We start from the raw sequence: 24093 nt of genomic DNA, 5'->3' as shown, positions 1-24093 counted from the left end.
TCACTCTCGATTGGCCGAGGCGGAGGGGGCGTGCCCCGCTGCGCCTGCTCCGTCCCGGGCTGGGCTGCACCGGCCGGGCGGCTCTGACCCGGCGACCCGGGCGTTGCGGTGCGAGCCTAGCGCGAGAAGTTAACTGTTTTCTGCCGCCGCTTGCTTCTGTCTAGAACGGTAACTTCGGTGGTCCTCCGTAGCTCTCGTTCGCTGGCGTGCTTGGAACCGGCGTGAAATCCTGCACCCGGAAGCAAAACAGGGATGTCTAAGGCTTCTGTTTCTTTTTAAATAAAATAAGAGAACTTTAATGACACTCTCTGAAAATGTTAATGATTGTAAAAAGGCAAGCAAACGAGGAAAGCGAGACGTTCTGCTATTGCCAGCCCCCAGAGAACGCCTGGGGGCCTCGGGGCACACGAGTTCGTGCTCTCCCAGGTGACGTGCAGAGACGGCGCGGTCGCGGGTGAGGCCGGCAGGTAGAGCTGCGGCGCTCCGACGTCGGACGCGGACTCAGGCTCCAGGCCTCGAAGTCTCACAGTCCTGAAATTCTGTGGATCATTTCTCCAGGCTTTTGCGCGCATGCACTTCACCTTACCGTTTTATTTTGAGGATTTTCAAGCCTACAGAAATGTTGAAAGATGAGTACAATGAACATTCTCATGTACCCTCACGTTGATTCATCAGTTGCTAATCTTATGTAGCAGTTGCTGTGTGTGTGTGTGTGTGTGTTCACACACATTTTTTTAAATGAACCATTTGAAAGGAAGTTGCGAACAATATGAAACTTCATTCCTAGATACTTTGTTGCCTAAAATAAGGATATTTTCCCACAGAACCATAATATCATTATTGCATTACTAAATTAAGTCATTCCATATTTACCTATAGCAAAATAGTCCAAATGGTTTCCAAATGTCTTTTTTAACTGCTTTTTTTTTCACCAATGAGGATCCGATATCGAGGTTCACACATTTCACTTAGGTATTACGTCAAGGCTTGCACTTTAACAGCTGTAGTACACTGGCTAAGACCAGGGTTCTCAAATAGCCATGCAGGTTTGAATTTTACATCTTAATGTTATAGTAAAAAATGTTTTTTCTACGAATAAGTATAAGAATATTGTAAGCAATTGAAAATATTTCGGTTTCCATTTATCTGTTTCACAAACGTTTGTGTTTTTCAGACAACCATGTGCCACAAATAGAATCTAGTTGTAACTGGACTTTTCAAATTTCAGTAACAAAGGACTCTGCTAGAGGTCCTTCACAGAACCTGTGAAATTTTGGACCTGTTAGCCAGCACCTGTCCCCTCATTTTTGGTTTGTTTTCTGCTAAAGTTCTTGAGATCTCAAAATTTTAACATTTAAAAACACACTTGTTTTTGAAGGCAGAAAAAATTTTTATGGTTTCACTGACTAATTTGGGAATGGAAGAACAAATTTTCAAAATTTGTTTTCAAAAATAATTTATTTTTCGAGAGATACCAAATATGTGAAATTTCAGACCAAAAACATAATTTCGCTGAAAGTTTTAAGGAAAATACAGAAACTCAGGATGAAAATGAATTTTGTAACCTTTATGAAAATCAAGGCTATTAGTATTATAATTATAGAGCTGACCTCATCTCCGCTCAATCCTGATTCTACTGTAATGCTAGGTGCCGGGCTCTGGCATCCAGCCAGATCAGTCCGCAGCATTTTCATGGGAAGAGTTCCTTCCGGCTATCAGGAATAACCAGAAGATGGGGCTTTAAGCTTTTCATTGTGACATCTTGTTTAATTAAGTTCTAGACAGTTAAGAAGTAAAATTTTTCTTTCAATTCATAATCCTATGTGTTGAGGTCTTTAAAAATATTTGAAAGGCTGGGTGTGGTGGCTCACGCCTGTAATCCTAACACTCTGGGAGGCCGAGGCGGGAGGATTGGTCGAGGTCAGGAGTTAAAAACCAGCCTGAGCAAGAGTAAGACCCCATCTCTACTATAAATAGAAAGAAATTAATTGGCCAACTAATATATAGAGAAAAAATTAGCTGGGCATGGTGGCTCATGCTTGTAGTCCCAGCTACTCGGGAGGCTGAGGCAGCAGGATTGCTTGAGCCCAGGAGTTTGAGGTTGCTGTGAGCTAGGCTGACACCATGGTACTCACTCTAGCCTGGGCAACAAAGCGAGACTCTGTCTCAAAAAAAAAAAGAAAAATATTTGAAAGTGTCCCCCTTATAAAATAATTGTCTTGATTTTCCAATATTTATATGTGAAAAGCTTGTAACTTCAGAAACTCTAACATTGTTTGGACAAAGTACAAATAAGTTAGAACATCCACTGTTTTGCTGTTTACAACACCTTCGTTAATATAAGCTAGGATGGCTATATCCTTTAAGTGAAAATTAGGTTACATTGAGTGTTAAAAAGGAGAAAAAATGGAAGACAAAAACAAATAATACATAAATTTGTAGATGAGTATGTCGCTACTACAAAAAATAGAAATTAGCTGGACAACATATATATATATATATATATATATATATATATATATATATTAACCGGGCATGATGGCTCATGCCTGTAGTCCCAGCTACTTGGGAGGCTGAGGCAGGAGGATCCCTTGAGCCCAGGAGTTTGAGGTTGCTGTGAGCTAGGCTGACGCCACGGCACTCTAGCCCGGGCGACAGAGTAAGACTCTGTCTCAAAAAAAAAAAAAAGTAGGCAAAGGACTTGAACAGACATTTCCCCAAGGATGATGCACTCAATACTCAATAAGTGCATAAAAATATGTTCAAACATCATTAATTATTAGGGAAAGGCAAATCCAACCACAGTGAGATACCACTTCATACCTCCTAGGGTGGCTATACTCAGAAAAACGGAAAATAAGAAGTGGTGGTGAGGGTGTGGGAAAGTGAGAACTCCCACGCATTGCTGGTGGGATTGGGAAAGGGTGCAGCCATAAACAGTCTGGGAGTTCCTCAAAAGACTAAACATAGAACTAGAAGCTGCCTTGAGAAAATGAAAGGGCCTTTGACCCAGGATGCCTCTTTTGTTTTTTTTCTTAAGGTCTACCTCTAAGACTGGAAAAAAAGTCACAGAACTTTTTCACCGGGTGGCACCACAGTCCGATGAGTCCATCCATCCACAGGCCCAGGGAGAGGGAATTTGTCTAGGGAGCAAAGGTAGGTCTCGTGGGAACATCCTCAAACTGGCGGGACCCACACTTGCCACCCTGGGCCACCATTGGGGGCTGGGCACACAAGAGTGACAGCACAGACAGGACTGTGGGTCTGGTCGCCACACGTGCCGACCCTCACAGTGTGGCGGACTGTGTGGTGGTCTGAGGGAAGGGGACAGGGACGGGGACGGCGCATTGCAGAGGGTTGGCTGCAGAGGGGAGGGGAGAGAACGTGTCCCCAGGAGACACTGCTGGCCTCGGGTGTGAATGAGGGACAGGCGGGAACTCGCAAAGGGTCACCTGGGAGCGGAGGCCGGAGAGCGGCCCAGGCTGGCAGAGGGGCGTGGAGGGCCTGAGACAACAGGCACCAGGGGACCCAGGAGGACGCGTGGCCGAGGAGGGGCCCGGGCACCGGGACCAGGCCAGGGTTTGGGCTCGAGTGGTGGGAAGCAAGGAGGAGCCGTTTGGGCCGAAGCCGGTGCCACAGCCAGTGCTGCGTTCTGGACACGCCACAGGGCTGCTGGGCCGACAGGTGGTCGTGTTCTGAGTTACACGTTGCATCAGACTTGGGGAATTGTAGCTGGAGAAATTAAAAACAAAACAGGGCCGGGCGCTGTGGCTCACGCCTGTAATCCTAGCTCTTGGGAGGCCGAGGCGGGCAGATTGCTCAAGGTCAGGAGTTCAAAACCAGCCTGAGCAAGAGTGAGACCCCGTCTCTACTATAAATAGAAAGAAATTAATTGGCCAACTGATATATATATAAAAAATTAGCCGGGCATGGTGGCGCATGCCTGTAGTCCCAGCTACTCGGGAGGCTGAGGCAGGAGGATCGCTTGAGCCCAGGAATTTGAGGTTGCTGTGAGCTAGGCTGACGCCACGGCACTCACTCTAACCTGGACAACAAAGTGAGACTCTGTCTCAAAAAAAAAAAAAAAAAAAAAAAAAAAAAAAAACAGAGCAGGAATGTGGGGAAGAGTCCGCGGGGACTCCAGACCAAGAGGCGCTGGGGGGTGAAGGTCTCTTCAGCGCCGCACGGGCCCTGACGCAGGCAGGACGCACCTGTGCATCGAAATCGCACCTGTCCCGCACACGTGTTCGTCGCAGCACATTCACAGCCGCACACGTGCAGCCAGCCTAAATGCCAATCTGCTGGTGAGTGGATAAAGAGTGTGCACACACATGCACACGCGTGTGCACACCACGGAGTACGACTCAGCCATGAAAAGGAATGACACAGTGAGCTAGGACGCAGCAACTCGGATGGAGCCAGAGGTCGTTATCCTAAGTAGCTCAGGAACAAAAAGCGGACGCTGCGTGTCCTCACTTTTGAGTGGGAGCGACAGGCACGCGTGGTCACACAGGCACGCGTGGTCACACAGGGACGCAGCAGACACTGGGGACTTGGGGGGCAGGCGGGGGTGGGGGGGTGAAAACGCACCTATGGGGCACCGTGAGCACTGTTCAGGGGACGGCACAGAAAGCAGGCTTCTCCAGTGTGCAGTCCGTCCGTGTAACAGAACCCGCTGTGCCCCTGCACCTCTTAAGGCAAACTTCAAAGGAAGGCTGCCTGTCCTCACGCCCACGGGGCTCCCGCTCCCCCCCGCAGCCTTTCGCAGCGCTTGAAAGCAACAGCCCGAAACTGCTTTAAAGTATTTTTCCCGTGCTTTACACACTTTTAACTGACCTTTATCTTTTGATGAGTGAGAAATTAGCAAAATTTAAGGGAGAGATTCAGTTAGAAGGTCAAAAAGAAGACAAATCCTTTTTCATTCATTTAGATCTAAGTTCGCAACATTTATTATTAACTGATCCCCCGATAATAATTATTTCCTGTAACACTAGGAGTTTCATAGTTCTGCCTTATCGCCCCCAACTTCACTGTGGACTCTAAAGTGTGATCCATCACGCATGGCCCGCTCAGCGGTGAACACGGAACCAATGGTGGTTAAACTGGACTCGAAGGGAAATGAGGGGGAAGTTGGGGAAACGGATAACTCATGGAAGGTAGGAAATGGGATCGATGAGAGAAAGGATAGAAGGCGTGTGGCTCACGCCTGTAATCCTAGTGCTCTGGGAGGCCGAGGAGGGAGGATCGCTTGAAGTGAGGAGTTCCAGACCAGCCTGGGCAACATATTGAGACCCCATCTCTACAAAACATGGAAAAATTAGTGGGCGTGGTGGTGCATGCCTGTAACCCCAGCTACCCGGGAGGCTGAGGCAGGAGGATGGTTTTTGCCCAGGAGTGTGAGGTTGCTGTGAGCTCGGCTGACGCCATGGCACTCTGGCCCGGGCAACAAAGAGAGTTATGGAGGAGCAGTGGGGAGAGGCCAGAGGGCACCGATCCAGTGGGTAGTCACTCTCGGTCTTCACGAGTTCCATCGGGACGTGTCGCTGGGGTCCATGTGAGCACAAAGGCCGCAGGCACAGGACGAGTGTCGCCGGGCAGGGCAGGGCAGGGCAGGGCAGGGCAGGGCAGGCATCCCTCAAACACCAGGTGCTGACAGTGAGCGTCAGGCTGGTGCCAGGCGTGGGACAGACGGCCACGTGGCTGACGGGCAGGATGCTCCTGGTGTGTTGCCAAGCCGCCAGCAGCAGTGGGTTTCTTTGTTTTGTTTTGCTTTATGAGACAGAGTCTCACTCTGTTGCCCAGGCTAGAGTGCCGTGTCGTCAGCCTAGCTCACAGCAACCTCAAACTCCTGGGCTCAAGCGATCCTCCTGCCTCAGCCTCCCGAGTAGCTGGGACTACAGGCATGTGCCACCATGCCCGGCTAATTTTTTCTATATATATTAGTTGGCCAATTAATTTCTTTCTATTTATAGTAGATACAGGGTCTCGCTCTTGCTCAGGCTGGTTTCGAATGCCTGGCCTTAAGTGATCCTCCTGCCTCAGCCTCCCGGAGTGCCAGGATGACAGGCGTGAGCCTCCATGCCCGGCCAGCAGTGGTTTCTAGGTGAGCAGGTTTGCTGTGGCTCTTGCCACACCTGCGGCTTCACTCCTGTGGCCCCGCCCCCGTCTGGGCGGGCTCGCCACCCAGCGCCTGGGCACTGGAGCCAGCGGTGATCTCAGTCCCGTAACCAGGTGATCTCCGCCCCATAACCAGCCTGCGGGGAGACAGCTGCTCCTCAGATCACTGCTGATGGTTCCCTCAAGCCTGGGATAATAAGCAAGGTGTTTCGCCTCAAATTTTAGGGTCTGAGTGAAAAAGTCTTTTTCAGAATGTCTACGGGACATACTTCCTTTGATCCCAAATTATATGCTATGCCCATGTCTGCCTCCCAGCTCCAAATGCTGCGAGTTGCCCCGTATTGTCTTAGGGGGTGTTTTATTCTGAGCACACGTGGCCCTGTGGCCTGCCCTCCCCCAGGGCTGAGGGGGGTGGAGCAGAGAGCCTGGAGTCAGCCGACTCAGCTGGGATTCCAGCTCTGTGACTCACCCGAGTCTCACCTTCCTTACCTGTGAAATGGACAAAAACGATACTCACCTTGTGAGGCGATGGTAAAATTCCAACCCCTTACGCTCCATGTGATCGGCACATGAGGAACTCGTGAAATCTCAGCTTCCTTCCCATCCCCACTTCGCCCCTTCCCCACATCGCAAACTGCCCTGGGGGGCCAGGTGCACGCTCTGCGGGCCTCCAGCACGGCAGGTGAGTAAGCACTTGATAAATGCCTTCTGATTAAGTCCAGCAGCAGAGTAGCAGGCGAAAGTGCTTTGCTCAATCACTCTGACTGGATGTTTCTCCTTGGCGGAGTTCCAGGTGGCGTCCGCGCTAGATTCAGAGTGCTGCTCTGGCAGCCGCACAGCACGCTTCTGTCTGTCCCTCCCCAGGGTGGGCAGGCTCTCACACCTGCCCCTCCGGTTGCTCCTGTGCCTTCGGGCAGTCAGGTGTGCGGAATCCGAGGGCCTGTCCTTTGCTCGGCGGCAGTCATGGGACACAGGCGAGGCCGAGGATGGGCTGGTCCTCGAGACCAGTAAATGGTTTGATGTTCACGGCTCCCACCACCTGCAGGGCAGGAAGAGAGCAGCTGAGGCTTCTTGAGGGAACCCAGTTGTTAGCTGGGTCTTTTCATCCTTCTCCCTTCCCTGATTTCTACAAGAAACCAATTTACGCCAGGAGTGGGTGGATTCTGTAGAATTTCCTTAGAATTTGGGGAGGAGAGTGGGGCCTTCTGACCCACAGGCTCAGCCCTTTCCCTCTCCTCCACTTCTCTCTCCTTCCTCTCAAGAGCAAAGGAAATGTTCTTCCTTGCTTCATCGCCTCCATCTAGCTCTTATTTCCTGTTGCCGTAGCAGGCCCTAAAACCCTGCGCTTTCGCCCGAGCAGCTTGTGAAAACGTTTCTTCCAAACAGGCTCTGCGATCTCCCTAGGAGAAGGTGTCCCCGATTCTCTGGCAGGTCCCCGAGCCTCGCAGGCACCGGGGTGCCGTCCCCCGTTGGTGAGACGGACACAGAGGCCTCACGTGTCCTCTGGCATCAAATGGGGCAAATATTTACTGTTTCTGGCATAGCGCTCGAAGATCAACATTCATAATTCTTTTTAGCGACCTGTTTTTTATTTTTATTTATTTTTTTCAGTATATTATGGGGGTATAAATGTTAAAGTCATGTGTGTTGCCCTTGCCCCCCTCCCCCTTAGCGACATGTCTGAAGAAGCTTTTAGTGAACACTGAAGAAGTGAGCGATTGCTTGAGTAGCGCTTAGATTGCGCTAAGAGCGACACACCCAATTCCAAAGACAGAGTTTAAACAGGCAAGACTTCCTGCCATCATCATCATCACCCTGACCGGCAGCACGTATAAGGGCAGACCTTTAAGTGTGGCGTTAACCTGGACATGCGCTCTCTGTGCAGGGGGTTGGGGAATGAAGCGTGCAAACAACCAACATTCTCTGTGAGTTTGGAGGAGACGCCGTAGGTGCCTTTGTTTTGTCCTTCTCAGGAAGGGACGGAGACTGATCGCTGTTAAATGCCCACTAGACATCAGGTATCACGTTGCTGCTTCACAGTTTCATTAAACCTCATATCAGTATGAGGTGAGTGCTACTATGCTCATTTTGCAGAAAGGGAAACCAAGGCTCAGATGAACTAGATAGCTTGCCCGGAGCCACGCAATGATGCCAACGTGCAGACTCAAGTGTCTGTGAGGCCACAGGCCGTGGTTTTCACCCCACGCCACACACGGCAGTGGCAAAGGAAGGCAGGTGTTTCTGATGGAAAGAATGTTTTCTGTTTTCTGAAAATATTTTAAAATTGCAAGATTGGGAAACTTAAGGTTCCTTTGTTGTCTAGAAATTGATTTGGCACATTCACACTTTTTTTTTTTTTTTTTTTTTTTAGTAGAGACGGGGTCTCGCTCTTGCTCAGGCTGGTTTTGAACTCCTGACCTTGAGCAATCCGCCTGCCTCGGCCTCCCAAGAGCTAGGATTACAGGCGTGAGCCACAGCGCCCGGCCACATTCACACTTTTTTAAAAAAGATTTTCTTTAGGCTGGGCGCGGTGGCTCACGCCTGTAATCCTAGCACTCTGGGAGGCCGAGGTGGGCGGATTGCTCGAGGTCGGGAGTTCAAAACCAGCCTGAGCAAGAGCGAGACCCCGTCTCTACTAAAAATAGAAAGAAATTAATTAACCAACTAAAATATACAAAAACTCAGCCGGGCATGGTGGTGCATGCCTGTAGTCCCAGCTACTCGGGAGGCTGAGGCAGGAAGATCCCTTGAACCCAGGAGATGAGGTTGCTGTGAGCTAGGCTGATGCCACAGCACTCATTCTAGCCTGGGCAACAAAATGAGACTCTATCTAAAAAATAAATAATAAATAAATTAATTAAATAAAAATAGAAATAAATTAATTGGCCAACTAAAAATATATATAGAAAAAATTAGCCAGGCATTGTGGCACATGCTTGTAGTCCCAGCTACTCGGGAGGCTGAGGCAGGAGGATCGCTTGAGCCCAGGAGTTTGAGGATGCTGTGAGCTAGGCTGATGCCACGGCCCTCTAGCCTGGGCACAGAGTGAGGCTCTGTCTCAAAAAAAAAAGATTTTCTTTAATATTGCCTTTATAGAAATCTTAGATGATTAAGAATTTTAAACTAAATGGGAAGCAACATAAAACTATTTCCTTGCAGATTTTGAGTTTTTGTTCGTGCTTCTAATTTTTCAGCAATATTGCATTCAAATGGATCTGCAAATTTTAGGGCATTTCATTTTTTGCTCTAGGGAAAGAGGTTAAATGACCTCCACATGGTAATATATTAGCATAGTAAAGACAGAAGAATCATTCCATTTGCTTTTCTGGTTCAGGTTGTCCTCAGCCTATCAAGAGAAGGTGAAGGAAGGAATGAAAGTGGTTTCCTCAAGAGCACCCACATGAGTATTAGAATATTTCCTTCCCGTTTACAGTTTTCATGCTAAATGTGGGCACCTGACGTATATGGGGCTATCAGATGGATGCCTGCTTACAGACAACCTTAGAAGTTTTGGTGACTTTCTCAAGTACCTACTACCATTTGCTGTGGCCCGTTTGCAGGATGGGGGATGAACACAGAACACAAAGAGACAAAAAAAGACCTACACTGCAGGCCGGGCGCGGTGGCTCACGCCTGTAATCCTAGCTCTCTGGGAGGCCGAGGCGGGCGGATTGCTAGAGGTCAGGAGTTCAAAACCAGCCTGAGCAAGAGCGAGACCCCGTCTCTACTATAAATAGAAAGAAATTAATTGGCCAACTGATATATATATAAAAAATTAGCCGGGCATGGTGGCGCATGCCTGTAGTCCCAGCTACTTGGGAGGCTGAGGCAGAAGGATCGCTCGAGCCCAGGAGTCTGAGGTTGCTGTGAGCTAGGCTGACGCCACGGCACTCACTCTAGCCTGGACAACAAAGCGAGACTCTGTCTCAAAAAAAAAAAAAAAGACCTACACTGCTGGTGGGACTGCAAACTAGTTCAACCTCTGTGGAAAGCAATATGGAGATACCTTAAAGCGATACAAGTGAATCTATCATTTGATCCAGCAATCCCATTGCTGGGCATCTACCCAAATGATCCAATGACACTCTACAAAAATGACACCTGCACTCAAATGTTTATAGCAGCACAATTCATAATTGCAAGGCTGTGGAAACAGCCCAAGTGCCCATCAATCCAAGAATGGATTAATAAAATGTGGTATATGTATACCATGGAGTACTATTCAGCTCTAAGAAACAATGGTGATATAGCACATCCTGTGTTTTCCTGGATAGAGCTGGAACCCATACTACTAAGTGAAGTATCCCAAGAATGGAAAAACAAGCACCAGATATATTCTCCAGCAAACTGGTATTAACTGAGTAGCACCTAAGTGGACACATAGGTACTACAGTAATAGGGTATTGGGCAGGTGAGAGGGGGGAGGGGGGCGGGTATATACTTACATAATGAGTGAGATGTGCACCATCTGGGGGATGGTCATGATGGAGACTCAGACTTTTGGGGGGAGGGGGGGAAATGGGCATTTATTGAAACCTTAAAATCTGTACCCCCATAATATGCTGAAATAAAAAAGAAAAGCAAAAAAAAAAAAAAGAGAGACACAAAAAGAAAGACACAGACCCACACAAAGATGGTTCAAGACTGCAGTGCAGAACGCACCAGTCATTTTATTGTTATACCCTAAAAAATCGGGCCCGGCGAGGTGGCTCACGCCTGTAATCCTAGCACTCTGGGAGGCCGAGGCGGGCGGATTGCTCAAGGTCAGGAGTTTGAAACTAGCCTGAGCAAGAGCGAGACCTCGTCTCTACTATAAATAAAAAAGAAATTAATTGGCCAAATAATATACATGGAAAAAATTAGCCAGGCATGGTGGCGCGTGCCTGTAGTCCCAGCTACTGGGAAGGCTGAGGCAAGAGGATTGCTTGAGCCCGGGAGTTTGAGGTTGCTGTGAGCTACACTGACGCCACGACACTCACTCTAGCCTGGGCAACAAAGTGAGACTCTGTCTCAAAAAAAAAATCAAAGTTACTTTCTTTTTTTTTTTTTAACAAATTAACTTTATTAAATTACTGCTTGGGTCCTTACATTGATTCGTTTAAAAAAATAGCAGTTTGAAATACATTATTGAAAATGAGTACACACAATAAATAGAAAATAGGGGTGCATAGTACTGGAGATACACAAACCAACTTATTTTCATCTGTTGCCTACTGGTGTAGACAAAATTTGAAATGAAATTAGCATTATTGAAAGAACAGCCAAAGTACCTAGGAGAAGGCTGCAAACTATTGGAAATCAGTAGCTTAAATCTCTGGACTACTTACCAAAAATGAAAAAAAAATAAAATTCACTGTTTATCTGGGAGCTAACCTCATGATGGCACTGAATTATCTACTCCTACAAGAACAATTTTAAAATACCTACAAGTGCCAGGGAACCTTCATTAACAGTATTTTTAAATCAAAGTTTTTACTTTAAATATATGATGATTATTCAAAATATCCTAGGCCACACGGCAGGCCCTATAACAATAAGTTACAAATAGTCTGAATTTAATAACTTAAGCGTGATATGGTTAATATAATACATGCTGTGTGAGTATCTCAACTAGCCTCTTTCAGGTGAGGTGATAATTAAAAGGTTTAAATCTACAGTTTCAATTTCTGCTCAGGGGAGTGATGTCAGTATTCTAGCAATGGTGATGACATCCCATTACTGTAATGCAGAACATGATAATGAAGATATTACTCTGAATTACACTTGATTGAAGACGTAATTCTATGTACACGTGGGTCCATGCTCTATGTGCAAATTTTCAGTGGTACAAGTTTATAATCAGAGCTGGGTTTAACAAATGCTTTTTGACTTCTGAAAAGAAATCATGAAAGCACATATTAAAAGTGAATAAACTAAAGTTACAAGTAGATGACGCCAGTTCTTTCTTGCCTTTACGTGTGATGAACTTCATGAAGCATTAACTCCCGAGGTATATTTGTTTCTGGACCATACAGCTTACCTGCTCTTCTTTCAAAGGCAGCCACCATCTGCTTTACAACTCCATCAAAAAACAATGTGGCAAGCTGAGAGTGCAGAAGTGAGAGAAATTCAAAAGAAATTGAAAAATCTAGGGTACAAGTTCTTGGGTAGCCAGGAAGACCTGGGCTAAAACACCAACTAGTCTCCAAATGGTTGAAAAGTTTCCCATCAGTACAGGATGCCTATACTAAATGTGGTTTCACCAAGGTTACTACTGATGTATATCGCTCCAACACAGGTGGAAACCCAATTTCTAATCGTGTTTTACAATATCCAGATCTCTTTGATATTATTTCTGATTTTTTGCACCAAGGAACAAAATGCTTGTACTCCTCCATTCTTGATACTACAGCATACATTTCCTGCATTGAATATCCTAAAATTCTCCTTTCTGAATATTCTTTCCTTTTGTTTATTAATGGTGCAGCGATTTTGAACAAACTTCTTGCATATATCTCCTTAGGCAAAATTGAGGTATGTATTGGAAGAGTTCTGCTCATCAGTATACCACAGGAAGCTAAATATCTGACTTTCCACGCAGGCTCCTGCGCTGGAGCTCGGGCTCTGGCTGCTGTCGCCGACTTCGGACAGAATCCTGAGGCTACCCTTCCCAGAGCCTTCTGACCAGTCCGAGCTGCCATGATCGGTCTCAGAGAAGCCGGTCGCTACCCCCGGGACCAGTTCTGCGGCGCCGCCTTCCTGAGCCAAAGTTACTTTCGTGACCACCTAGGCATTGCAGCAATGGCCATAAATTCCAGAACATGTAGCCTAAGGACACAGACTCAAGGTTTCCAGGCGGTTGCTCAAAGCATAGGTCACAGGCTGAGATAAGCAAAGGTTAAGCGAGGCAGCCACAGGGGGTACTTTCCGTCCCCAGTTCCTCCTGGCTGCCCCCCCCCCAGGCTGTGCCTGTCTTAGGTTGTTCCTCCTTGAGGAAACTTACCCGTCATTGACTATCCAGCCATCTTACAGGGCCAAGCAACAATGATAGGAACACTGTGCTTATCATGTGGCCTCCAGGCCCTTATTAATGTGGGGCTGGGCAACTCTTGCCTATGCAGAAACTCAGACCCTTTGTTATGCCTCTAAGCAGCAACTTTGTTTGTTACATGGACCTTGTTTGTTACACATTACTCTTAAACGTTCTTGGCAGGGGTAGGCTATTTCCTAAATTTAACTCTAAGCTGGATAAGTATTTTGTTAGTACCCAACACCTATTAACTAAGTAACAGTGATGAAATCAGTCAGAAGCAAAGCTGCTGGGAATATAGGTATTGCAGATATTCTCTTTTGCTTCAGCTGTTTACGAAACAACTTTTAAGATTTCCTGCCGGCCGGGCGTGGTGGCTCACGCCTGTAATCCTAGCACTTTGGGAGGCCGAGGCGGCCGGATTGCTCAAGGTCAGGAGTTCAAAACCAGCCTGAGCGAGAGAGACCTCGTCTTTACCAAAAATAGAAATAAATTAATTGACCAACTAAAAATATATATACAAAAAATTAGCCAGGCATGGTGGCGCATGCCTGTAGTCCCAGCTACTGGGGAGGCTGAGGCAGTAGGATCGCTGAGCCCTGGAGATTGAGGTTGCTGTGAGCCAGGCTGACGCCACGGCACTCACTCTAGCCTGGGCAACAAAGTGAGACTCTGTCTCAAAAAAAAAAAAAAAAAAAGATTTCCTGCCATCCGTTTCTAAAAGGAGAAGGGAAGGGAAATGATTTGCAAGTATTTGGAACCTGGTGTTTATGTTTAGATTTTGGTTTAATCTCACATTTCTGCAGCATCTTGGGTCTGGGGGAGAAGGCTTAGCTAGTCAGTGCTGTTCCAGCTCCTGGGACATTTCCTCACAGGACTAGAGGAATGAGAAGTGATGCATTTTCGTAAAACAAGTGTTACTGGGTTCCTCTTGTACATAAGGCAGCCTGCTAGACATGTTTTTGTGTATCTGTGTAGTGGTTGCTAAGGATACCATACGAAAGTACAGAGACTGGGTGGCATAAACAACAGAAATTTATCTTCCTGTGGTTTCGGAGGCTGGAGGTCTGAGATCAATGTGGTGGCAGGGTTGATATCTTCTCAGTTCTTTTCTTGGCTTCTGGATGGCATTTTCTCCTGTCTCACATGGTCTTTCTTCTGTGCATGTAAAGGTCTGTGCCCAGATGGTCTCTTTGCCAGTTGTATCGGATTAGGACCCACCTGAAAGGACTGTTTTTAACTTACTGTGTTTCCCGGAAAATAAGACCTACCTATAAAATAAGCCCTAGCAGGATTTCTAAGCATTTGCGAAATAGAAGCCCTAACCCAAAAATAAGACCTAGTGATGGGCGTGGCTGCACAGCGTGTCCACAATCCATGCATTTCGTCCCGGAGCGGGAAAGAAGACAAGCAGCCCTTCTCATCCGCCCCGTGAGAGCTCTATGGCTCGACAGGAGAGATTGGGGCCAATAGTTCTAAAGGAAATAGAGTCGCAAAAAATTCAGGATGGAATTCAGGGTTTGGAGAGTTGATGATGATGTTCCAGAAAAAGACAACTTAACTAAATTTGAATCAGTATAGATTGTTATACTTAAAAAAAAAAAATAACACATCCCCTGAAAATAAGCCCTAGGGTGTCTTCTTGAGGAAAAATAAATATAAGACCCTGTCTTGTTTTCGGGGAAACACGGTAATTGCATCTTTCAAGACCTCTTCACCAAATACATTACATTCTGAGACGCTGAGGGTTAGGACTTCAAGATGTGAATTTTGGGAGGATATTACCCAGCCCACAGGAAGAGAGTGAGCAGGAAGGATATGGCCCATATACTCACAGAACTTCCGATCCAGTGGAGGTGCAAAGTCGTAAACAAGGGAAGGTGACTCAGCGTAACAAACACATGACACGAGGAAGTGCAGAGGTGTGGAGGGAGTCTGCTGGTGGGAAGTGGAGTCTAAATTAAGGCCTGAAGTATGAGTAAGGGCTGTCCAGGAGAAGGGTAGGGATTGGTGGGGGAGGAGGTTGAGGGGAAAAAGAATGTTTTGGGCAGAGGGAACCGTCCCACAAAAGGCTCAGAACAGGGGTCCTCAAACTTTTTAAACAGGGGCCAGTTCACTGTCCCTGAGACCATTGGAGAGTGCGCACTGTGGGCCCGGGACGAGTCGGCTGCTAAGCAGGAGGGCTGGATATATACTATCTCAATATATGCAACATATACAATAACTCTGTGAAGTAGATACTATTACTATTCTTATTTCACAGATAAAAAACTGAAGCACAGAGAAGTTATATGAATGGCTCAAGGCCACACATCTAAGTCTAACTCCAGAGATAACATGTCCCACTTCCATGCCAGGTGAGTGAGGCCAGGTCAACCTGGGGAGGTGGCAGATAAAAAAGGCCTGAAGGAGGAAGGCTTGAAGGGAGGGCTGAGGAGAGGCAGGTGCCAGATCAGTGAGGGCCTTGTCACCCTAGGCAAGAGCTGGGACTTCATCCAACCGGTCCTCATGGAGGGGTTCAAAACAGGGGACTCCATTTAGTCTAGAAAGATTACTCTAACCTACTGTGATAAGGAGAGTTTGGACCTGTGTGCGTGGGGCGGTGGGGCAGGGACAGGCATGGCAGGAAATGCAACGGTGTGTTCAGGGGAAACCAGCTGGGAGACCACGGTGGCTGGCCTGCTGGCAGGAGTGCCCCGTGGGGTTGGAAAAAGGGAGGAAAAGGATCCTCAGGTATCTGATTGGGCCACCGCTGGTGTTAGTCACAAGGAAAGAGATCACAGGGGCTAGGTGCAGTGGCTCACGCCTGTAATTCCAGCACTCTGGGAGTCCCAGGCGGGAGGATTGCTCAAGGTCAGGAGTTCGAGACCAGCCTGTGCAAGAGTGAGACCCCGTCTCTACTAAAAATAGAAAGAAATTAATTGGACAACTAAAAATATATAGAAAAAATGAGCCGGGCATGGTGGCGCATGCCTGTAGTCCCAGCTACTCCAGTGGCTGAGGCAGGAGGATCGCTTGAGCCCAGGAGTTTGAGGTTGCTGTGAGCTAGACTGACACCACGGCACTCTAGCCCAGGCAAGAGAGCAAGACTTTGTTTAAAAAAAAAAAAAAAAAGAGATCACAGGAAGAGGAATGGTTTTGAGGAGGGCAACAATGACTTTGGTTTGGGACATGTGACTTGGGTTGCCTCTGAGATCAATGAGAAGACACGCCGGGCAGGTGTCAGATGGAGGCTTCTGGAGCCAGGAGTGAGAGCTGGGCTGCAGATTTGGGTACGGAGGCATCAGCATATAGATGGTGACGAAAGCCATTAGAAAGGATGGGCTGGCCGGGCGCGGTGGCTCACTCCTGTAATCCTAGCACTCTGGGAGGCCGAGGCGGGTGGATTGCTCGAGGTTGGGAGTTCGAAACCATCCTGAGCGAGACCCCGTCTCTACTAAAAATAGAAAGAAATTAATTGACCAACTAAAAATATATATACAAAAAATTAGCCGGGCATTGTGGTGCATACCTGTAGTCCCAGCTACTTGGGAGGCTGAGGCAGGAGGATCGCTTGAGCCCAGGAGTTTGAGGTTGCTGTGAGCTAGGCTGACGCCACGGCACTCACTCTAGCCAGGGCAACAAAAGTGAGACCCTGTCTCAAAAAAAAAAAAAAAAAAAAAAGAAAGGATGGGCTGACAAGACAGAATGTTTAAAGTAGAAGAAGGAAAAGGGCCCAGGATAAACCCTTAGGAATGACAACACTTCAGAAATGGACATGGGACAGGCCGGGTGCGGTGGCTTACACTTGTCATCCTAGCACTCTAGGAGGCCTAGGCGGGAGGATCATTTGAGCTCAGGAGTTTGAGGCCAGCCTGAGCAAGAGTAAGACCCCATCTAGACTAAAAAAATAGAAACAAATTAGCTGGGCAACTAAAAAATATATACATATATATAAATAAAATTAGCCAGGCATGGTGGTGCATGCCTGTAGTCCCAGCTCCTTGGGAGGCTGAAGCAGGAGGATCGCTTGAGCCCAGGAGTCTTGAGGTTGCTGTGAGCTAGGCTGACGCCACGGCACTGTAGCCCAAGCAACAGAGTGAGACTCTGTCTCACAAAAAAAAAAAAAAAAGACTTTTGGATGAAAATGTCTGACATGCAGATGCCATTCTGCTTGGTCCTTGCCTTTTGCCTTTTCCTTGAGAATCTGTTCTCTGCTCAGCATCTCGGTTCATCGGGACAAGTAAATCCTGGCTCCTTAAAAGCTGGCAAACAGAACTCTTGCCTCTGAGGATATTTAAATCTGTCTTGGCTCATGCTGGTTTCCTCCTGGGTGTTGAACAGAAATGATGCCTTCCAGCCTCTCTGAAGTAGAGCTGCAGGAAAGACTCGTGATGGTCTGATTCTGACAAAACGATCTTCATAAATCGCAGACGTGGTGGGTGGTGGTCACAGCTAACCGTGCCTCAGGCTCTCCTGCTCCGGTTTTAGGTTCCAACTATTTAGGTTGTTTCTCCACCTCTCTCTTCCTTTTCTTTCTCAGTTTTAATTAACTGAGGATATTGACCTGATATTTTTTCTCTGTCATTTTCCCAATCCTTGCAATTTTTTTCCTGGTAGTTCTAACAGACCATCTGTCAAAATTTTGCTAGTTTCACAGCAGTTCCATGCTATTTTTTTCCTCTCTCTTTTAAAAATTATATAAATGATGAACAAATAAATTCTCATTGCAAATGGTTCAACAGATACAAAAATTTATAGCATAACACGTTGGGGTTCCTGTTCACCGCACTCCCATTACTAATTCCCTCTACAGAGAAACCGCCGCTGTTAATTTGATTCGTACCCTCTAATTCTTTTTCTATAAAGTTTATGGCCAGGCGAGGTGGCTCACGCCTGTAACCCTAGCACTCTGGGAGGCTTAGGCAGGCGGATTGCTCAAGGTCAGGAGTTCAAAACCAGCCTGAGCAAGAGCGAGACCCTGTCTCTACTATAAATAGAAAGAAATCAATTGGCCAACTAATATATATAGAAAAATTAGCCAGGCATGGTGGTGCATGCCCGTAGTCCCAGCTACTCGGGAGGCTGAGGCAGGAGGATTGCTTGAGCCCAGGAGATTGAGGTTGCTGTGAGCCAGGCTGACGCCACAGCACTCACTCTAGCCTGGGCAACAAAGTGAGACTCTGTCTGAAAAAAAAAAAAAAACCAGACGTTTTATTTACTGCTGAATATCCAGTATCTAAATTAGGGCGGGGCACATAGCAAGCACTCAAGCAAGCACTCCATTCAACTCATGTTGAATTGCATGAAATAATATTGGCATTTTAATGTAATAATATCCATTATATTAAGAGATTAAGGAAGAAAAATGTTTATTTTAATAAACGATAAAAAGCATTTGATAAAATGTAACACACATCCCTGATTTCCAAGTGAGAACTAGAACAAAAACCCTGGGAATAGAAGAAGGTTTCTTAGTTTAATAAAGAGAATTAACAGGGCCAGGTGCAGTGGCTCACGCCTGTAATCCTAGCACTCTTGGAGGCCGAGGCGGGTGGATCAGTCCAGGTCAGGAGTTCAAAACCAGCCTGAGCAAGAGTGAGACCCTGACTCTACTAAAAATAGAAACAAATTAATTGGCCAAGTAAAAATATACAGAAAAAATTAGCCGGGCATGGTGGCGCATACCTGTAGTCCCAGCTACTCGGGAGACTGAGGCAGGAGGATCCCTTGAGCCCAGGAGTCTGAGGTTGCTGTGAGCTAGGCTGACGTCATGGCACTCACTCTAGCCTGGGCAACAGAGTGAGACTCTGTCTCAAAAAAAAAAAAAGAAAACATACAGCTAAAAAGGATTCAAGGCATCTATGATGACTTTTCCTCTTCTTGATTCCTGGCAACTATTTCCAACGTCACAACCACGAAATCAATCTCCCCAAATATCTCCACTTCTGAAGTCTTGTTCTCTAACATTCATTTCTCCAACTACCACCTCTTATTCTTTCAGCTCGATTGCTCAGGTCACTCAGCTCTTCCACCGACGAAGCATCCAGTGCCTCGGCCACAGCACATCTCAGCCCTCCCGTCCTCCCTCCCTGCTTGCTGACGTGGGTCCCATGCTCCAGCATTTTAGTGACTCCCTTGCGGGTCATCCTGCCTCCCCTTTTCCCCTCCCCACCACCGGCATTCACAAGACTAAAAGGAAGGTGGTCAGGGCACCATAGTGGCGAAAGTCTTCCTTTGCCCCTGAGCAGTTGGACGTTTTGGACCACGCAACCCAGGCAAAGACTTTCACTTTAAACTCAGGGGCACAGCTTCATGTGGACACTCGGTTCTATCTGTGGATCCCACTGTGCCTCCTACTGGCCAACTGCGTTTCATTCCTACCACTCTCCCCCAAATAGTCTGCACCCCTCCTGCGTGTCCACTCTCCAGATGATGTCCTCACCTCACGGCTCAGTCGGAAACCAGAAACCATCGGTCCTCAACCTCCTCGTCTTCCTGACACAAAACTCCACATTGCCTATGTGGGCCCTCGGGTTTTCTTTCTTCTGTCGGTTACAAGGAAACCTCTCCCTTCTGTCACCAAAAGAATGATGGACAGGTACGGTACAATAAGACCGAAGACGTTATTTCTTAGTCGAGAGATTTCCCTGTCTATGCTTCTAATTGAAATGGAATCGTGTTTCTTTCTTTCTTTAAAAATTTTGTAGTGTAATTGGATTCTTTGTGGGGGCTGGGATCTGTGTAGGTAGATCTGTTTTCTCTCTCTGGCAACTGGGCAGTTGTCATAGACTGCAGGATTGTGTGCAGCCATTGGGTGTTGTGAGAATCTGGATACATTGCACTAAAACTTTCTGTGGCTGTGATTTGTTGAGTTAAAAAAAGTCTTGGACTACAGGTGTCTTAGATAGGCCAAGGTGTCTGGGAATTGCATGTAATGTCATTAGAGGAATATCCCAAACGAACTTGAATATGGAAACATGATATAATTCAATTGAGCTTTTGTCTTTTATGAAGTGGTTCTAGGGAGTACCGCAGAGTGAATAAAAGAGTTATTCAAAATAAACTTTCTAGGAAAATAATTCTCTATTCCATTTTATATAGTTTTCTAATGAACCTGGCTATAATTTAGTTTATTTTCAGATGATTTTTGCCTGGTTTGGATAATTGGGGTTGTGCAACATTGAAATAATAGTTCTGTATCCAAGGACTTCTGAAATTGGAACTCAGCCCTGAGACAGCCTTAAAATAAATGAATATGCAAACAAGCAAGCATATTGTTTGTTTGGCACAAGCATAAGAAAAAAAACATAAAGGAAAAATCAGCTCAAGAAAAGAAATCTAGAGAAGCATTGTTAAAAAAAAAAAACAAATAAATTTGGAGAACCAATAACTTGCCCGTCGCATATTATTATCTTCCATTACGTGTCAACTGACTGATTCTGCTCCCCAGGCTGGGCTGGATTTGTGGCTGGGATTCTCAGGGAGGATGGGGTTTCCTTATCTTTTTAAGACGGTTGGAGCTTCTGGGGGTGGCTATCGGGGAGCAAGGAGAGCTCTCTGGACTTGCATATATTTGAGGCAATTCCAAAACACCTGGGCAGAGGCTCAAAAATTAAAATTAGAGCAATCCTAAGAATTTCAAGTTTTTGGGTACAACACAGTAAAGATAATGGTTCAGTATGACAATGTATGTAATGCAGCAGATTAAAATTAACATGAACTAGAGAGTGAAAAATAACCTCTCTCAACAGAGCAAGACAAAAGGGGTTGAAGAAGAGACAGATTGAAAACATTGACACGAATTCATTGTTCTTTTTAGAAGAAGATTGCTGTCACCGCGGCAAGCCGAGCAGCATGTTCTCTGATGTCATTCTTCTTCTTCCCATCAGTCCTGCAGGACGGTCTCATATACCCTAGTGCCCGATTTGACTTTTTCTTTTTTCTCCAATATTGCTCTGGTTAAAAAGAACTAAGGCTTTTCAAAATACCTGATCCTATGTCTTAGAGAAGGGAAAAATCAAGATGGGCCTGGAACTTTTGTTTTTTTCCCCAGAAAACAAAGATACTTTCAGAGACACCTGGGTATCTGTTTATTCATTTATTTTCCCTGCCCAGCTGGGAAGCACCTGCATGTTTAGCAGGTAAAAAGGCAGCCCGGAGAGAGAGCTATTAGTGACAAAGACAATTCCATCAGGCACCATGTGTCGTGATTACCATGGTGCCCTTAAAGTTGCCAATTCCTACAATTCTTCCAACTTTTTTTTTTTAATCTTTAGCCTAGGCATTCTGGAATTTCTTCCAACATATGCAGGTCCAGACAAGTCTCCCTAGGGAACAAAACCACAAATGCACCATGGGCGGCCAACATGATAAGTAGAATCAATAGACAATTAGAGATGATGATATCAGAGAAGCAAATTATTGGTTCCCAAAGTTGTTTTCATTTTGAATGCTTTTCTAATCTTCTCCTTTTGAGCTGACTTTTCCCTTCTGCTTTTTCTTATATTTGTGCCATCATTTGTTTGTTCGTTTGCACAGTCATCTATTTTAAAGCCAGTTTTAGGGCTGAATTCCAGTTCCATAAGCCAAATTAGTAGAAAACCCTTGACTCTATGTTGATAGTTAAAAAAAATCAAGGTAACACAAAGCATGCTAAAAGGGCACTTTAATTCATTCATGTTTGCAAAATTGCCTACAAAAAATGCTGGGATTCAGCTATCCAAATTATGTGAGATTTTTTAACCTGTAGGTTAAAACTACAAATGTGAGCTTCTTTTCTCAAGGGAGTGAAGAGACACATAAAAAATGAGAATATATTATAGAAAGAGGGATGATGCTAAGTGGATGAACCCAACAGAAAACTGGCTAGAAGACTATAAAACCAAGGACAATGTATTGGAGAATGAGAAAGTAAACCTAAGTAAAAGATAAGGAGGAAAAAAATTAATATAATATAAACCCCAAAAGATTATTTTTTATGAGAAGATAACATTTAATGATTGTGTTAAGCAGACAAATCTAGGATTTTTTTTCTTTAGATCTAACCATCTAGGATAGGATTTTTTTTTTTTAAGAGACAGAGTCTTGCTCAATTGCCTAGGCTGGAGTGCAGTGGTCTGATCATAGCTCACTGTAACCTTGAACTCCTGGCCTCAAGCGATCCTCCCTCCTTGGCCTCCCAAGGTGCTGGGATTACAGGTGTGAGCCACTGTGCCAGGCCTGTAATTGAAGATGGAGCAAAGAAAGAGTTAATTATAAGAGAAACTGACGTTAAAGTATGACATAAAACATATAAATTGTATTTTAGAAATAAATGCACATAACTATTGAGGATAAACAGGGAGAAAAGCAATAATAAAGCCAAAATCACCGTGGAGAAGCTCAGGAACCTGGCTGCGGGCCAGTCGCGGGCAGACTTGCCGTTGAGACGTGTAGGAAAAGCCGATTTACTTCATACCTGTCAGAGTTGAAAGCTGCGGAGGAGAGGACACATCTGGTCGTGTCCAGGGCGTGAGGGAAGTGGTCTCTACCCAGTTTCCCGCCACGGTGCCTCTCTGTGAACGTGTACAGTCAGAAGGACGAGAACGTTTGCTTTGCAAGTTTGGCTGAGCATACTGACGTCTCTACACTATTTAGTAGGTGTGTATAAATAGTGGTCCTGCTGCTCCAATGTGATTACAGTGATTCTCCAGATATTAAGACCCAGTTCAAGCTGATTCAGTCTTTTCCATGCAGTTCTGGCCATTGTTTCCATTTCTACAACTAGTATTAAACACAAATTATCTCATGGATGTTAACTACCCAAGAGAAGTGCTGAGCGATTTTTTATCTGGTGACTAAAATACATATTGAAAACCAATCAGTGTAAATTAGTAACCATACAGTACTTTAGAAAATGTGTTTTTCTTCCGGATTTTTTGGGGGGCTTGGTTGACTTGAGCAATGCCCTGCTTCCTCCATTCGCCTGTCTAGATGAGCGAGGCAGGTTGGTGAAAACCATGTGTGGGTGAGGCTTCAGGTGAGGGGAGAGCTTTGCTGCAGTCAGTAGGCTCTGTTCTCGTTTGGAGGAATGCAAGCCAAATATAATTGCTTTGATTCACTGGTCTCTGGCTGTATTTCTTGCATAAAAAACAATAACAGAAGGCAATTAAACAGATGAACAGACTGAGCAAAACTGTGGTGCACTAACCCTGAAAGAGAACACACCTAAAATGCCTTTCTCGTGATTGTGAGCTTTCATAAGTTTGCTCTCAAAAGGTGTTGCAGATGTGTCTTGCACACAAAAACGGTTTGATTTCATAAAAAAACAAAAAAAAAACAAATCAAACATGTACGTATAAATCCCAAGAATACATTCGTGAAACTGAAGTACCTTTTCATTCTTCTGGTAATTAGGATATTTTTCCTTTTGTGTGATTCTTGGTCGTTGCTCACCAAGTAAACTCGACGGAGATTTTTCTGTTTTTAATGATTACATAAATTATTCACCTGGCTGTAAAAGCCAGGAAATAAGGGTTATAGGTCAGAGTCACGAGGTCGTGAATACTTAACAACAACGTGTCTGAACTCTAGTTTGGCTCAGGAACGTCCAGGCTCAGAGGGTCAGAGACCAAGTCCCAGAACAGCTGGAAACTGGGCGGGCGGCAGGCTGAGCCGTGCTTGGCAGATGTGTCCACAGACCCCGTTTCCGTGTGCCTCAGTCCCAAGCTCCACACATGTTCGTCCCTAAACCTGCCTAGATTCTGTTTTCTTTTTTTTTTGAGACAGAGCCTCACTTTGTTGCCCAGGCTAGAGTGAGTGCCGTGGCGTCAGCCTAGCTCACAGCAACCTCAAACACCTGGGCTCAAGCAATCCTCCTGCCTCAGCCTCCTGAGTAGCAGGGACTACAGGCATGCGCCACCATGCCCGGCTAATGTTTTCTATATATATTAGTTGGCCAATGAATTTCTTTTCTATTTATAGTAGAGACGGGGTCTCGCTCTTGC

The 24093-nt window shown here is 45.9% G+C and overlaps 1 long non-coding RNA gene and 1 pseudogene across 1 annotated transcript; one reads left to right on the top strand and one right to left on the bottom strand.

The window, feature by feature from the left end:
* Window positions 1-30: 30 nt before the first annotated feature.
* On the top strand, window positions 31-23666 carry LOC105874602 (uncharacterized). The gene is made up of 3 exons (XR_001155560.3): window positions 31-3156; window positions 15390-15483; window positions 19110-23666. It is a non-coding gene; the product is annotated as an uncharacterized LOC105874602 (long non-coding RNA).
* LOC105874600 (coenzyme Q-binding protein COQ10 homolog B, mitochondrial pseudogene) lies at window positions 11915-12834 on the bottom strand (annotated as a pseudogene).
* Window positions 23667-24093: the final 427 nt, after the last annotated feature.

Source organism: Microcebus murinus, chromosome 15 (genome assembly GCF_040939455.1).
Source record: "Microcebus murinus isolate Inina chromosome 15, M.murinus_Inina_mat1.0, whole genome shotgun sequence".
NCBI lineage: Eukaryota > Metazoa > Chordata > Mammalia > Primates > Cheirogaleidae > Microcebus > Microcebus murinus.
The sequence above is the reverse complement of the archived record's forward strand: the minus strand, read 5'-3'. Positions and strand labels throughout refer to the sequence as shown.